General features: G+C 39.3%; 1 protein-coding gene and 1 long non-coding RNA gene across 4 annotated transcripts in view; one reads left to right on the plus strand and one right to left on the minus strand.

Moving 5' to 3' along the window:
- LOC136254694 (uncharacterized) overlaps positions 1-17,687 on the plus strand; it is an 86,496-nt gene that overhangs the window by 39,422 nt on the left and 29,387 nt on the right. The gene's annotated exons all lie outside the window — the stretch shown is intronic.
- LOC136254510 (uncharacterized) lies at positions 10,917-12,242 on the minus strand. Its single transcript, XR_010700526.1, has 3 exons — positions 12,203-12,242; positions 12,014-12,114; positions 10,917-11,480 (listed from the first exon to the last, which is right to left on the minus strand). It is a non-coding gene; the product is annotated as an uncharacterized lncRNA (long non-coding RNA).

Consider the following 17,687-nt stretch of genomic DNA (forward strand, 5'->3'; position numbering starts at 1 on the left):
ATGGTGTGATCTGAAGGGGTTAAACTGCTTGTGGAGACCTGGCCGACACATGTAGATGTCTGATAGTGGCTAGATGAGATGTTGCTTGCATCTAAGTGGGTTGCAAACAATACTAGAGTGGAATCAGTTGATGGCACAAAGCAGCACTTAAAATTGTACAACAATTGCAGAATCTTTGTTGCCCTGCAGTATATGTGTGTCTTGAACAGGAAACCAGACCTTCTCTGAATAATTTATTGGCCAGACTTTGTAGGTGAGTAGGGCCTGCCACTGGCTTGGACACCCATGTGAAATAGCCTAGAAAGGTATAGTATAGTATTTGGTAAATATCATTAGTGTTAATAATGTATTTGTATAAGAATAAAGCAAATTATACAGTGTATTGGTACAGGCATAATCATACGTACACAGAGTAACTAAAATACCAGTTATTGGCAATTAACCTGTGGGGAACACTTTATTTTGTCTATGGACTGCTTCAAACAGTGGAGGAATCTGTTGAGGTCCAATCAATCTTTTCTGGGGCTATTAGACACAACAGTGGTGCTGGTAGTGATTCTGGAAATGGTGACAATTATGGATACAATTGTAGGAATTTCTTTGTTTGGTTCCTAGACAGCATATTGGCTGCACTGTTCTGCACTCCGGGGATATGTGACATATGATTAGAGATGTCAAATAATGCCTGAAAGAACCACAGGCGCCTTAGTAGGTGCATTACCATTAGATCTTTGGAGGTACCTTTGTTGATGGTCTCCACAAAGCTGAGGTTGTCAGACTGGAATTCAGTGCGTGACCAGAGAAAGTCTGTGTGCCACCAGCAACCAGAAGCGTAATCACCCCACTAGTTTGGCTTGCTCTATTCAAAGAACACCCTGATCAACTATTTGAAAAATTCTTTATAACAGGGATCACAAATGGCTTTAGGATTGGCTTTATTCATCCTACAGCAGTCTGGCATCAGTAGTGAAGAACCTGTATGGTGCAGTGCAGCATCTGGGGTTGTGAATAGAGGTGTACTGATAAGTGTTTTTGGATGTACCGATATCCGATATTGATGCCACTAAAAGAAACCTATAACCAATAGTCGATCCGATATTTGCATTATAGTTAAAAGTGTACATTTACCTACCCTACAACAACAAGTGCATGTATTCATTGCTATACTCTGCCTGTGGTGGTATACAACTTGGGTTTCTATTGTGCAATCCAGACAATTAGACACCCACAAACATTTTTATGAATATTGCCATGAAGCCTTAAATGGATATTTCTGTATTACACTACATTCTAATCGCTTTAATATTGCTATTGTATATATATCATTAGCGATATCGATCCTCCTACTGTTCTGTACCGATACCAATATTGGTAAAAAATACCTATCGATGGTCAATATTGTAGCCAATCCGCTTATTGGTACACTTGTGAATCAATACCTCTTAGAAGAAGTGTCCCAGTGTTGTGTTGTTGGCACATGCACTCCTGACCTAATTTCCAGTGCACATGTTAGCAGGTTTGGAGTAATACCGAAAATTCATCAGCCAAACAAGTGGCATCTAATAGTGAACTTATCTCATCCCTCTGGACACAGCATCAACGATGGGATACTCAAGGACCTCTGTTCACTGACATACATAACAGTCAATACTGCCATTGAATGGATCATGGCACTGGGCAGGGGTAAACTGCTGGCAAAGATAGACATCAAGAGTGCATTTTTCCTTCTCCTAGTTCATCCTGCCAACCATCACCTGCTAGCCATGAAGTGGCACAAACAGCTATACATCGACACATGCCTTCCATTTGGACTGCACTCTGCTCCAAAGCTATTCAATGTCTTAGCAGGCTTGCTTTCATGCATACTGGAGCATATGGGAGTATCACCAATCATGCACTATCTTGATTTTCTCACTCTGGGACCACCAGGTGCCTCCACCTGCCTTTATAATCTGCAAGTCATCAAGGGAGCATGCCAACACTTAGGTGTCCCACTTGCAGTTAAAAAGGTGGAAGGACCGTCTGAATTGCTTACTTTTCTAAGCATAGTACTGGACACGAAGAACATGGAGGCACGCCTTCCTCAAGATAAACTACACCTCATTCACTCACAGGACACCACATGGCTAGTCAGACAAATAGCTAAGAAGAGGCAGATACTCTCTCTTGTGGGTTTACTCCAGCATGCAACCAAAGTTGTGAAACCAGTTTGGACCTTTGTGGTCCGGATGTACAAGGCAGCAGCTAGGCTAAAGAAGCCTGACCATGCTACCAGGCTTAGCAAAAGCTGACTTGCAGTGGTGGCATCTATTTGTCATGAACTGGAATGAAGTAAGCTTCATCAGCAACTCCCCCCTAGCAGGATTCAGTGTCATTTGATCACTACATTCAAACCAACACATCTGGTCACTGGGGATGTGGAGCATGTTTTGATGCCTGATGGTTGCAACACACTTGGACATCCAGATGGACTGAAGTTTTAATCATGGCAAAAGAAGTGGTACCCATAATATTTAGTTGTGCAGTCTGGGGCCCTCTGTTGGCCATGGACACACCTATAACATAAATGGTCAAATCTGCAGGAGGGGCAAGAGCATTCTGAATTGGGATTCTCATTCCATTTAAGGTATATACGACTTGATGAAATAGAGGAGGTACCATTGAAAGGCTGTTGAAGTGGTCTGTACAACAGGGGTTTGAATGGTACATAGATGAAAGAACCTCCAGTTGGTTGGCACTCGGGGAAAGCCATCTTCCACATAGTGGTATCAATGGATGACCATTCTGGGATGGTGGTAACCGAAGCTTTCAAGTGAAACCATCTGTCATGTGTAACCCAGCAGCCTTCCTGGGAGTTAATAGATGACTGAATAATGAAGTTCTGGTAGCCAATGAAGTCTGGGATTTTGTGGCATTCTTTGAGGGAAATTGTTGCCATGAATGTCCCAAAACACATAATATCAGTGACTTCCTTGGGCTTCTGTTTATGGCCTGTTACTTGATCATCTGCTGTGTATTGTAGTGAAATCAGGGTGTCAGTTAGAAGCTCTGCCGTTTTAACAAACAGTCCATCTTGGATCTTTTTAACCAATTTTGCTGGTACAGGGGATAAGCTGCTGCTAATAAGCATTGGCAGCAAGGACTTGCTGGTGGTAGTAGAGTCCATGAGGATAGAATTGTGTGGGATCTCACTTATCTCATGTATGTGTCTAAGTTGGTCACCAGAGGGTGGAAGAGTGAGATAGTAATCATTTACCTTAAGCACATTGATATAGCTATGGCTTGATGGAACAACAATGAGAGCTATGTATATAGCAGTGGCTTAAAAGCCATCCTCATACAGCAATTATGTTGCATCTGCCCCAACTTTTTTTTGCGCATACCCCAGCAATTTTGCTGCTTCCCACACACTGTATGAGTTATTTTTTTATTATTGTTTACAAGGAATCCCCTCAATTGAGTGGCAATAGCAATGGGGGGAGGTGAGAGGTAAGGTCTACCATCTATCACCACTAGCAGCAGTAACAGCATAGCAATAAGGCATTTACAGCATAAGAGTGGTGCTAACAACAAAATTGGCATAATTAGCTGGATATTAATTAACACATCACCACTAACCACTCGGTTATTGGGACTAAGTAGATATACTTGTAAGTTGTGAGGCTTTCCGGATTCTGCATTGTCATCCTCTTCAGTTCATGTGCATGGAGTAACCACTCTACAAGCATGCTTACCTATCTAGGCCTTTAGTGAACTCCGTACTTTTCCATAAACGATTCAATAGCACTGATTAAAACATTAAACTCACGTAACTGAAATTCTCCGTGATATCTCTAGGATATGTCTGTTCATCATAACCAAAATGTACTAGCTGCTGAGCCATAATTGAAAATTTTAGGCATGCATATAATATACATATAATACATCCAGTAGCTGCACTCGTACTGGCTTGGGTGATTGATTGCCCTGTACAGACTATCAGCCTGATAAGTTTTACATATTAGCTGTAACATGGGAAATTCAAGCAAAGCCCTCATGCTTGTGTTACAACTATTACATATGCATGAGCATGAGAGCTTTAGACCAAGTGCGAGTGCGTATATACCAGGCAAAGTACGAGTGCCCGTGGTATAAATAATATGTGCCATGTGGATTTCACCTACACATGTGGGAAACTGCTGGCATGCTTCACAAGTGTAGGACTTTGTGAATTTCGATGTTGTTTACTGGAAGCAATGTAAGAATAATAACAAGGCATTGCTGTGCTAAGAGTTGAAATGTACGCCCAATGACACGACCATACAAAAAGTTTGATTGTGGGTTTATACAGTGAGCAAAGAAGACACGGGACATCCAAACGTGGCTTGATAATGATGGTTTAATGCTGTTATTATAAGTGCTCTCAGATATTCACTATAATAATCGTACAAAATTACAGTCATCCATGAATGAGGGCTTCACCACCAATGACTCAGTCTATTTAACACGCAGTATGTAACATCGAGAGACAGGACATCACAGCATGACTTGACAATAATGATAGTTTAATGCTGTTTTAAGTACTTCCAGGTATTTGCTATAATTATCGTGAGCAAATTTCATCCATAAATAAAATTAAAGTCACGCATGAATACCACTTCATGTTCAATGGCTCAATTTACTTAGTGTACATTATGTAACATCGAGACAAGTGTCTAGAACTTATCAAAGCAGTGTTATAGAGCTCACCTGTATTAAAAACAGCTCCATTTCAGTCAAAGAAACCACTCAACATGCTTTTAGAAACTACAAAGAAACCTAATCCCACAATCAATCTTAAGATGTGTGACTATATAATGGTGCAAAGAGATAGCAAAGAACATCAAAGAAATGTGAGCATTTTTTGGAAGATGTACACACACCTAACTGTGCAATAGTTTGAGTTAATGAGAATGCAATATGTGATATACATATTCACCGGCTTTCCTTTTATCTGAGGTGTGAAAGTGGTACATGTACTCTAATGTCACTCTCAGATACCTGAATTAGAGCAGTTAAAGTGCTCCATAAAACATACTCCTGAAAGATGTCTAAACTTTAATTTTTTTGCCTAAGCAGGAATCAAACTACTGACCTCTTAATTTAAGAGTTGGTATCTTACCACTGTACCAAGTGTTTCCAGTTTAGAGGCTGGTAGTGGTTCTGCAACCAACCAACATTACGCAACTGAGACTTGTGTGGAATGATTGGTGTGCAATTGGGTGGAATGGCCTAATTGTCCTATATATTGTATAACCACCTTTCTGGTTTAGGGCACATAAGAGGTGCTTACATCATCTGGAAGGCAATTTTGCCACTACATATACAAAATGCATGTAGTAAATAGCCTATCTAAGCTGGAAATGGTATAGTGCGAGATGTTAGAAATGACCAAAAATGAAAAAAAATTCATGAAAATTTTATGTAAAAATTTCTACATTGTAATGATGTGACCTCAACATAACCCATCATAGGACATACATAAACTTAGTGAGGGCGGTTCCATATATGGAGATATTAGAGATACAATTGATTTAGTATTGCATGGGTAGCAGCAAAAATACAAATGTCATCATAAAATTAATGCTCTTTAGATTTGATTTTAAGAAATCTGTCTTATCAAATCAAATTTTCACATATCTTGTGACATATGTTTCTGCCCAGAAATGTGAGGCATTACTCTGAATGGTTACTGAGAAAACGTACACTGAGTATTTTTGTATTTTTAAACCAGGCGCTTGCCCACAGCCGGCTGCAGGCACGCGCGCCTGGTTTACTGAAATTGTTTTCGTAAAAGTGTGTGTGTGTACCTATCTACCTATCTATGTTTGTCCGTACGCACCCACGTGAGCAAAATGGTTAAATAATAGTAAAAGCAGCTTTTACGTAAGAAGTAAAAGCAAAATGAAGTCTGTATTAAACTTCTACACAGGTGCACTTTGCTCTGAGGTGGTTTCTTTTCAGTGGACTGAAATACGGGCATGGTGACTTTTCTCAGGCTTTGAAAACTACCTTCCTTTGAGGTTTTCAGGCGTTTAACAACTAGAAAACAATAATGCAGACTACCAGGAATAGCCTATCACTTCGAGTTGAAAGGGGGCGTATCCTTTACACACGCGAATGAAAATGAAGAGCAGCTATGAGGCTTTGTCAAGAGAATTTGTGGTAAAAACACAATGGTCAAACTATAAAACAGTTTAGAAGATACTTCTGTGCGTAATATGTTGGCTAAAGCGGTTTGTTTAACAAGCGCTTCCTTAGCAGTGCATAGCAACGTAATTGAATAAATTACAAAAATTTCATGAATTACGAAATATGAGAATTAGCTAATAATATTACTGTACAACCAAAACTACCCTATTGCAAAATAGTAATACATAGTTGGTTAATTCATAGTAGCATATACTATCTATGGTTAATTCCAGATGAATCAGATAACTGCATGGCGCCTGGTTTTTAGAGGTAGCATAACATCAACTTGTTTCTCTACAAATACAGAATGAAATTAAAATCTAAAAATCTGTCTTACAAAATGTAAGTCTTAACAAAAAGAACCTTCACTGTAAAGTCACAGTTAGTAGGTAAAACCAAATTTCTAAAAAAGTGACAAACATAATAATTATTCTAATAAAGCGTACATTATGCTCTCCCAATTTAAGGGGTTAGAATTTTGATTTGAAAAGTTGTTGATCTTCAATATGTTTATATGGCTGGTGAAAAATTGGTGGTTTTTTTATAAATCACAGCTGGCGTTATTCTCAATTGTTTGTGGGGGTTTGTGTTTTGGTCATGTCTGACATCTTGCACTATACCAACATTTAATTACGCACATGTACAGATGGCCTGGCAACACCCATACAAGCAAGCCATTGCATTTGTAAAGTCAGATGCCCATAGATTCCAACAAACAAGTTAGTCACATACGGCAATGAGCCATGGTGGATATTAAATCTACTAATGTAAGTGAGTGTCTAATGCTCACTCTTTTCTGTATCTACCTTGCACTGTAAATCCCAAATGTGTCTACTTGGTCATCAACTACTACATCACATTAGCTGTCAGTAAGTAATAATATCACCTGCACATGCATGAATGTACCATGAAACCACCTAACTTCAAAGGCAAATTCCAGGTTACATATCTTATAAACCCTGGCTGGCCATGGTACATTTAAGTTAAACCATGGCTAACCATGGCTGGCTATGGTACATTTAAAATAAACCATGGCTGGCCATGGTACATTTATGTACCATGGCCTTGATATCTGATGAGGTAACGTTGTTTGTTTTTATAAGAATCCTGGCAGTATTCGATTGTGGGAGTTTATTATTACTCACATGATGAAAACCATGAACCTGATTTTGCATTCTACAGCACTCATACGAAGGCGATTCGATACCCTTACCACCCTATGAGTTGACAAACGGAAGTTTAAGGTGAGAACTAGTGTCATGGTTAATTTACAATCGTGTGTCCGCGTGTTTGATTACGTACCACGCCCACTTTTCATATATCACGAGGTAACCACTCTACAGCGAAGCTTACCCCTCTGGATGTTTATAAAACATTGTAAACAGTGGTTAAACGATGTAGCAACTTTGAAACGCTTGTTAAATAACAATATTGAGTGTTTCCGTGATATTCATAGGATTTGCCCGTTTATGTTAACAAACGTAACTGCAACGTTACTTGTTGCTGACCCATAATCGAATTTTACAAGATTCTCTATATAATAAATCCAGCGGATTGCCTCGTATTGGCTTGGGTGATTAGTCGCCCACCACAGTAGGCTATTGGCCTACATGGTACATATCAGTTGTATCACGTGCCCTCGTGATTTGCCTGATATGTACACCCACGCTCTCGGGCCTAACGGCCCTCGAGCTTGGGTGTACATATCAGGCAAATCACTCAGATACATGATACAACTATTACTTACCTCCCAACATTAACCTTGTCAAATGGTATAGTAGTACCGTTTAAGTAGGGAATGCCCCAAAAATTTACCACGCCACCCAAAATTCCACTTTTAAAAATCATCCTAGAAACATGTGACGAAAATCACCTTTACAGATCGGAATAGTACTAGACCATATATAGCATTAAATAGCTATATGAAAACACTTACAGGTTACCAGATATAGATTTTTTTTAAATCGCCAAAACTCAAATTTTAGGCCACTCCAAATGAGACTGTAGTTTCCCTTCCTGGTATTTTCATTATTCGGTGCGCAGGCAGGAAGCTTATTATCATTATTTGTTATCTAGGACCACGTCACATTCAACCAAGTACATACACCAACGTGACAGCCCCCTGGTGAGGCTATTTGGTGGTCAAGGTACGATCCCCAAATCAACTCAATATGTCACGGTAGTGACAGATATAACACAATAGTGGCATCGTAACTAAAGGCCACCAGTAGCTAAGTGCCAGTACATCATTGGTATGGTAATGGCAAAGTGATGTGTAACACAGTATATGTATACAAAACATACAGGAGAGAACTATACATTATTGCAGTATTGTATGCAGCAATACATTTATAGGCAATATCACCAGATAAAAATTATTAACCAATATATAGCACAATATCAACATCAATTATAGCTAAATAAGGTTCATCAGTGGTGTATAGCAATGGCACAGTGATGGGTGACACACTATAATTATACATACACAACTTGCAGGAGATAGCTACACAATACTGTAGGAGTATGCAAGCCAGATGAACCAGATAAAGGAAGACAGCCAAGCCAGCCCGAGCCTAGTAGTAGCTAAGCCAGGTGAAGGCAATAAAGATTAAGCACGTATTGAATTGCCTGACACCAACACAAAGGAAGTTCGCCATGCCAGCTGCACACGACAAGATTGTTTGCTTGTATTTTATATGTAACTGTATTGTAAAGAGTGTGCATGCATGGTATATATTTTTTAATGTTTTCTTGTATTGTTTAATTACATATTCTTGTGAATGAATCCACTGGCAGCTAGCATGGAGACTTGAGACGTTCAACATAAAAACTTACTTGTAATCTTCTTGTTTACGTGTAAAGTGGCCTCTGGCTCTCCGCTGTCACTACACGGACATCACTAATCTTCTCCTTCGCACAATCTGTAATTAAGCAAGGGTATGGTACTGGGCATTATATAGAATTACACGCATGGTCAAGTCATCAGCACAAACTGGTGAAACGATTATACACTTGTGCCTTCGTTCACAAGCGAATCTATCCACGGTTAAGTCATGTCTCTAGACCTCGTAGTTTTCGAGAACATTATTTATTATTTATTTATGACATAATTTTAACCGCATTTCGTATTATCTTTAGTACTTGGTTGTATAATAAAGATGTGACTGCTCTATTAGAGTATCTTAATCTTTAGAGGATTTCAAAGTCATCAAAATGGTTTCTTTGCACACTAGCAACTACCAGAACCATTCATTTCTTAGATTTCATTGTGCTTTTTAGCAAAGCAACATGAAAAATAATGACAATAATTAGATGTAATGCGGGTGCCCATGATGCAGGCGAAACTACAGTCTCATTTGGAGTGGCCTTAATCTCACTTCTTGACTGCCTGACTGCCTGACCACAGTCCCAAGGCTAGAGACCAAGCGAAGCAGTGCACAGCCACCATTTTACACCATAATAACACACTCACCAGTCAGGGGGATGTGCCTTTTGGGGTTCCGACAAGTGTAGGTCCTTGTCTTTTCTTTTATCTTTAATCAGGCTGCTTATCTTCTTCTTCATCCAACAAAACCATATTGAGGCGTTATTTTCCATATCAATACTTTCTTTCAGCAGCATATTTAGATGCCACAGAAGTGGATTTCAGAAGAGCTTCAATCCTGGTACTACTATAAGTGGTATACTAACTAGATATCTGCAAATTCATGATTGTATCCAGTTCCAGGGGTGGATACAGACTTTTAAAGGGAGATTCCACACTTTTTAACCTAGCTGTGAAGTCTAAGACCAAAAAAGGTAACTACGTACCTGCTAACAATATGATGATAGTTGCCCTCCACTAACTGTATCTCCATATTATAACTACACATACGTAGCTAAGTAGCTTGCTACACTGCTGAGTATGGAGACCATGCAGACCTCTTAACATTCTAGCTATCAAGACTCACAGTAGTGAGTCGCGGTGGCCAAGAAACTACGAAGCGCACACCCAATTAAAAGACACACGGCCCCTACTGTGAGTTATTTACGTGTAAGGACAGTTTTGCAATATTAGCCCTGGATTATGCAACATCTCTCAATAGATTTGTATTGCGTTACGTGTAAAAAAAATCTTTAAGAGTCGTCATCATTATCATTATTGTCTTGCGACCTCGCAAAAATATAAAAATAGGCGTATTTACACATATTTAACTTTATTTCTCTACCTTATGTTACACTTACTGTCACGTTATATCAGTCAACATAGCCGTGTTTGTATAGTCCGTATAGCACTGACATTATCTAATTCTGGTTTGTCCATACGCGTATTTTCTTCGATCAAACCTCTAATTCCTACAATGACTTTTAAAGACACGATGTGGACACAAGCCCTATTGTCTGATAAACAAGTTGTGAAAGTGTGCAGAACCGTAAGTTCCCTAGGGAAGGCGTTTTAAGCGGAAATCTTTTAAACTCCATTTAGTGCCACGCCTCATGCGAGAGTTGATAATTGGCAGATGTCTTATAAATAAGGTGTGAAAGCATGAAGAATGTACAGTCACTAGAGAAGGTGTTTCAAGCATATTTCTTGTGCCATACCACACATGGTGTATTGAACTTGTTTAACATTTGTGACTTGTCAACTCGCTTGTCTGCTTGTCAAGCTTCTGGTAGAGCTCTTAGCTACATAGCATTACCCACCCTAACCACTCTCATTGTGGCTTTCATCATGCATGTCACTTAATTTACATGTTACATAACAAAATACATCACATTAAGTGTTTGTGATATTAACAGTAAAATTCTGATTATAAAATGCGATAGTCACATAACCTATGAATTAGTTTATTCCTATCACAACTGTATGCCTCATCCTGGAAAATCAAGAGATCATAAACAATAATGCTAAGATCTTACCAGGCCAGATGAATCTCATTGTTGACCCTGATATTACTTTGGTCCCACCACAACAGTATAATCTGGAAATATCTGAGATCACAAATGATAACAGAGCCACGGTTATTTAGTATTCGGTTTGTACACCTTGTCAACAATCCTGCCACGAGATAATACTGGAATTTGAGCTACTAGAAGTTTCACCTAACGGGTCTCGGTGAATTGGCACTGCTTACACATATGTCTAAAATACCCATTGCATCGACACGGTGAATCAGTGTGTGTCAATGTTGATCTAATCCTTGATCTAATCGTTTTCGTTAACCTTCAGCACCAAATGAACTTGCTTGATATCTGACGACACAAGAGACCAGTCCCCTAACAAGCAGGCACTGAGTAAAAAGAGAAAGTACAAAAAATTAACATACCAGGCTGGTGGATCCTCATGACTTAACTACAGAGTGACAAGCAGGCATCAAATACAATGCACCTACAATCTGAGTACAATGGAACCTCTCTTATCTGGGCAGTCCTGTACATACTACTGTATCAGAAAGGAACTGTACTAAAGCGAAGTAAAGTTATTGCTATCAGTTAGTGCCATGCAGTTTAGTGTGCAGAATTAAAGTCACTACAGAGCATTCATGGTCCCTCCCCTAGCTGTAAAAATACATTATCACCTAGCAACCAAGTGGTAGTTATCATTAGTAGAATAAACAAGCCATCAAACAGCTTTCAACTGCAAACTTCATTATGGTCAATAAACTACAAGCCACATGAATAATTTAGGCTGTGCAGACAATGGAGGTGCCCAGATAATAGAGGTTTCTGAAATGGAGGTGTCTGGATAATAGAGGTGTCTGGATAATGGGTATCCAGATGAGGGAGAATTGCAACAACACAATTCCTCTGTATGTTAACTAACTTGAATTTATGACACTCTCTTTGATCTGAGTTCCTGTATGGTTCCAAGTTACGCAAGACCACATCAAACTGCTACTGGCTGAACTGCTACAACCAGATGGCCTACAAAAACCAACAAGTGGGTATTAAATACAATATGCCTAAAACCTGGGTACTGGAAAATATCACTATGCACCACATGTAAACTGACCGGGGTATTAAAGTTTGGCTGCACCACAACAGTATGTACGTCTGATCCTGGAAATTCAGAAAACATACCTGAGATAATAAACTATACATTCCTCAGTATGTAGACTGACCTGGAAATTCACAACACCCTTGATATGTCACTACAGTCCATGTATACTTGAACTACAAAAGGAACACAATAGGTGGTACAATTCCTCTATATATAAACTAGTGTTGCACTGATAATTGGATCGGTTACCAGAAAAACCATTTATCGGCTTGTTTTTTTGTATATCGGTATCGAATCGGCACCATACTGAAAAAAGCAGCAGATACAGATATGTGTATTATTTAAAAATACATGATCATGTACACCAAATGATGTCTACAAATGCATTTAGTTGCATTTCTTGCATCACAAATGTTGTTCTACTGCTTAAGCATACTGTTAGCTGTTGTTGTAGAAATACTGCTGCTACAAACAAGCTAAATTGGTCCTTCACAATCAGATTTCTAGTAAAAATTGCTACAAAATAGATATGATCTGCTATATATCGGATCAGCTACATTTATTGGCTTGAAAACATTATTCAATATCAGTAGGCACCGGCCTATTATGCCCAAAATTTTACCGATTATGCTTTTGAGCATTGCTCAAAAATTAAGCCTATTATGCTCAAAATTATGCTTTCAAAATCAATATTATGCTGTAGAACTGACTGTTTTATTAGAGTATATCAGCCTTCCTGACTGCTCTATTAGAGTAAGTGAATGCTCTATTAGAGTATCTCGATCTTATTTCTGCAAAATGTGAATCACCAACAAAGAAACGGTTTAATAAGTTATATTACGTGTTTTTAATTATAAAATGCACTAATAATACTATTGGCAGTGAATATTTGCTTTCTTTCAGGCGAGCGTATTGCACATTTAATTAATTTTTCAAACATCGTCCCTATTATGCTGGCATTATGCTTGATGCTTTTGGTCACCTATTATGCTTTACATTATACTGGCATAATTGGCCGGTGCCTAAATATCAGTTATCGGAATATCAGCAAAATCTCATATCGGTGCAACACTAATATAAACTAACCTGAAATTCATCACACTCAGTTTCTGCCTGGTCACAAGTTTGTCATGTACCATGACCATATCCAACTGCTACTGCTAGTGGGTGAGCCACATACTATGACCAGATACCTGTAAAAACTGAAAGGTGGGCATTTAATACATATAGCTATTACACCTAAAAAATCTGTCACTTTCTACACAAACGACACATTTGGGGATTTAACAGACTACACAGAGACCTGATTAGACAGGTTTCACTGTACATCAATTCTGTCATTTAGACCAGTGTGCAGTGTGAATGAGTACATACAAACATTATTCACGTTACATTTGCTAGTTACTTCTTCAATCTGCAGCCACCAAAGTTCCTGGACTTCTGATGATGTAAGTGGCAGGTGGCAGTTGGTCTGTACACCTTGTCGACAATCTCGCCATGAGGTAATACCAGCATTTGCTGCTACTTAGTCTTAGTAGCATTAGAAGTTCTCAGCTCTGCACAGGTCCAAAAACCGAGCCCAAAACCCTCACAGTTAATCAGTTTGTGGCGATTGCGGGCGATGTGGCACTTTACACACTGGGGCGAACTTCACTCCTCGTTTTGTTAGCCTCCAATACCGACATATAATCATTGAGTACTTCAGTATTCTAGACTCTTACTTCTTTCTTTAAGCGTTGCTCAAACATTGTAGTTTCTCACGAGGAGCGAGTTTCTGATAGACAATTTAAAACCGCGTATCACGTGTGTCCACTTGAGGTGATCAGGGACTTTCCACGAGATTTCCCCTAAATAGATCATGTGATAGTTGTCGCTGGATTCTGGTGGTATGTCATGGTTCAACAATGCGGTACGTGTACTTAATATAGTATAAGCTGTCAAGAATTATTTGTGCACTGCTAAACTAATTAAATTATTTTTGTGTGATAAGCGTGCTTGAGGAAGGGTCTGGGGGAGAAGACTAATGTTTTGACAGCAGTTGATGATGGCCGGGCAAAGAACTACGAGAAGAACTACTGACAGTACTGTGATGGAAGGGCAAAATTCCCACCCCTATAGCTCTGCCTAGGGGCATTAACTAGCATTACCTACAGCTATTGTATATCATGTTGCTGATGCATCCAGAGCACCTGCTGAGTAAAGGTGAAAGTGGTAGTAAGCAGGGCCAGAGGAAGCAATTCTAAAGTGGTCAGGCCATGGGGGTAGGCACTATGAAATGCTGAGCACTTGTGTGAATGCTGGGGGGGGGGGGGTCTGGGGGTATGCTCCTTGAGGAAAATTTTCAAAATTACATGCTCTGAGATTAAATATGAGACTATTTTCAGCTGTAAATTCCCTAGCAAATAACACTTGTGTTAAACTCACTGCATGCATGTCATGTGTTCATGTCAATTTCTTACATTATAATACAGTTGTAACACATATAAATTCAGTGTTGTTCCCTTTTGTTATAGCTATCTAATCCAAAACAGCCAAGCTGTAAAAAAAGTGTGCGGCCCTCAGAAAGGCTATGGTGAAAAAAAATGTGAAATCCAAGGTGGCTACCAAGAAATGGCTGTGATGGTAGGTTAATGGTAAAAATTTTAATAACGACAATTCAGGTGAATTTTTGTGCCGCTTCACAAAATTTACCTAAATTGTCATTATTAAAATTTTTACCATTAACCTACCATCACAGCCATTTCTTGGCCGCCACCTTGGATTTCACATCTTTTTTCACCATAGCCTTTCTGAGGGCCGCACACTTTTTATAGCTTGGCTGTTTTGGATTAGATTTCATTTCTTTTTGTATTTGTATACCCCAAAGCTGGCCTATGGCCAGCTTTGGGACTTTTTTAACCTATGTTTTTTTCTTTACTACAGGAAGAAGAAAAGATGAGGTAGATATATTTTAAATATTTTATCAGTAAATGTACAAATTATATATGCTGTATAATACATATGTGACCGGATTTGCGAAAAGGGGTCTTCCACACACATCCAATTTGCCAACTTTGACAATTGATAACTTCAGATTGGAAAGAGCTATTGCCTTGAAATTTGGGCAGTGGTGAGCACCACTATATATAGCTGAATACATGGTGAAATTTTCAGGTTAATATGTTACTTGAACACTGAGTTATGGTCTCCAACGTTTATGGAATTGGATGTTTGTGGAAGACCCCTTTTCGCAAATCCGGTCACATATATTGATTACAGAAATCTCCATGGTGGTTTCTTTGTAACTGAACACTCTACAAGGTGACTTCTTCTAATTGCTGTCTCTACAGGGTGAATTGTTTGTAGCTGAATGATCTACAAGGTAACTTCTTCTAGCTGATCTCTCTACAGGGTGATGTGTTTGTAGCTGAATTCTGTATAGGTGATTTGTTTGCAGCTGAGCTCTTTACAGAATGGCTTCTTTGTAGCTGAACTCTCTAAAAGGTAACTTCTTCTAACTGATCTTTCCACAGGGCAATTTGTTTCTGGCAGAATTTTCTACAGGGTGATTTCTTTGCAGTTGTACTCTCTACATGGTGGTTTCTTTGTAGCTGAACTCTCTACAAGGTAACTTCTTCTAACTGATCTTTCTACAGGGTGATTTGTTTGTAGCTGAACTATCTACAAGGTAATTTCTTCTAGCTGATCTCTCTACAGGGTGATTTGTTTGTAGCTGAATTCTGTACAAGTGATTTGTTTGCAGCTGAGCTCTTTACAGAATGGTTTCTTTGTAGCTGAACTCTCTACAGGGTGATTTGTTTGTAGCTGAAATCCCTACAAGGTAACTTCTTCTAGCTGATCTTTCTACAGGGCGATTTGTTTGTAGCTGAGTTCTCTACAGGGTGTTTGTTTGCAGCTGAATTGTCTACATGGTGGTTTCTTTATAGCTGAACTCTCTACAAGGTGACTTCTTCTAGCTGATCTCTCTACAGGGTGATTTGTTTGTAGCTGAACTCTCTACAAGGCGATACTTCTAGGTGATCTCTCTACAGGATTCCTTGTTTCTAACTGAACTCTCAACAGGGTGATCTGTTCATAGCTGAACCTTCTACTAGGTGATTTGTTTGCAGCTGAACTCTCTAAATGGTGGTTTCTTTGTAGCTGAACTCTCTACACAGTGACTTGCTTCTAGCTGATCTCTCTACAGGGTGACTTGTTTCTAGCTGAACTCTCTACAGGTGATTTGTTTGTAGCTGAACTCTCTACATGGTGGTTTCGTTGTAGCTGAACTCTCTACAAGGTAACTTCTTCTAGCTGATCTTTTTACACTGCGTATTTGTTTGTAGCTGAGTTCTCTACAGGGTGATTTGTTTGCAGCTGAACTCTCTACGTGGGAGTTTCATTGTAGCTGAACTCTCTACAATGTGACTTCTTCTAGCTGAACTCTCTACAGGGTGACTTGTTTCTAGCTGAACTCTCTACAGGTGATTTGTTTGCAGCTGAACTCTCTACATGGTGGTTTCTTTGTAGCTGAACTCTCTACAAGGTAACTTCTTCTAGCCGATCTTTCTACAAGGTGATTGAGTTTTTTGCAGCTGAACTCTTTACATGGTGGTTGCTTTGTAGCTGAACTCTCTAAAAGGCGACTTCTTCTAGCTGAACTTTCTACAGGATGATTTGTTTGCAGCTGAACTCTCTACGTGGTAGTTTCTTTGTAGCTGAACTCTCTACAATGTGACTTCTTCTAGCTGAACTCTCTACAGGGTGACTTGTTTTTAGCTGATCTCTCTACAGGGTGACTTGTTTCTAGCTGAACTCTCTACAGGTGATTTGTTTGCAGCTGAACTCTCTACATGGTGGTTTCTTTGTAGCTGAACTCTCTACAAGGTAACTTCTTCTAGCCGATCTTTCTACAAGGTGATTGAGTTTTTTGCAGCTGAACTCTTTACATGGTGGTTGCTTTGTAGCTGAACTCTCTAAAAGGCGACTTCTTCTAGCTGAACTTTCTACAGGATGATTTGTTTGCAGCTGAACTCTCTACGTGGTAGTTTCTTTGTAGCTGAACTCTCTACAATGTGACTTCTTCTAGCTGAACTCTCTACAGGGTGACTTGTTTTTAGCTGATCTCTCTACAGGGTGACTTGTTTCTAGCTGAACTCTCTACAGGTGATTTATTTGTAGGTGAACTCTCTACATGGTGGTTTCTTTGTAGCTGAACTCTCTACAAGGTAACTTCTTCTAGCTGATCTTTCTACAGGGTGATTTGTTTGTAGCTGAATTCTCTACAGGGTGATTTATTTGCACCTTAACTCTCTACAAGGTGACTTCTTCTAGCTGAACTCTCAACAGAGTGATTGATTTTTTTTGCAGCTGAACTCTCTACATGGTGGTTTCTTTGTAACTGAACTCTCTACAGGGTGATTTGTTTGTAGCTGAACTCTCTACAGGGTGATCTGTTCATAGCTGAATTCCCTATAAGGTAACTTCTTCTAGCTAATCTTTCTACAGGGCGATTTGT

Source organism: Dysidea avara, chromosome 4 (assembly GCF_963678975.1).
Source record: "Dysidea avara chromosome 4, odDysAvar1.4, whole genome shotgun sequence".
Taxonomy (NCBI): Eukaryota; Metazoa; Porifera; class Demospongiae; order Dictyoceratida; family Dysideidae; genus Dysidea; species Dysidea avara.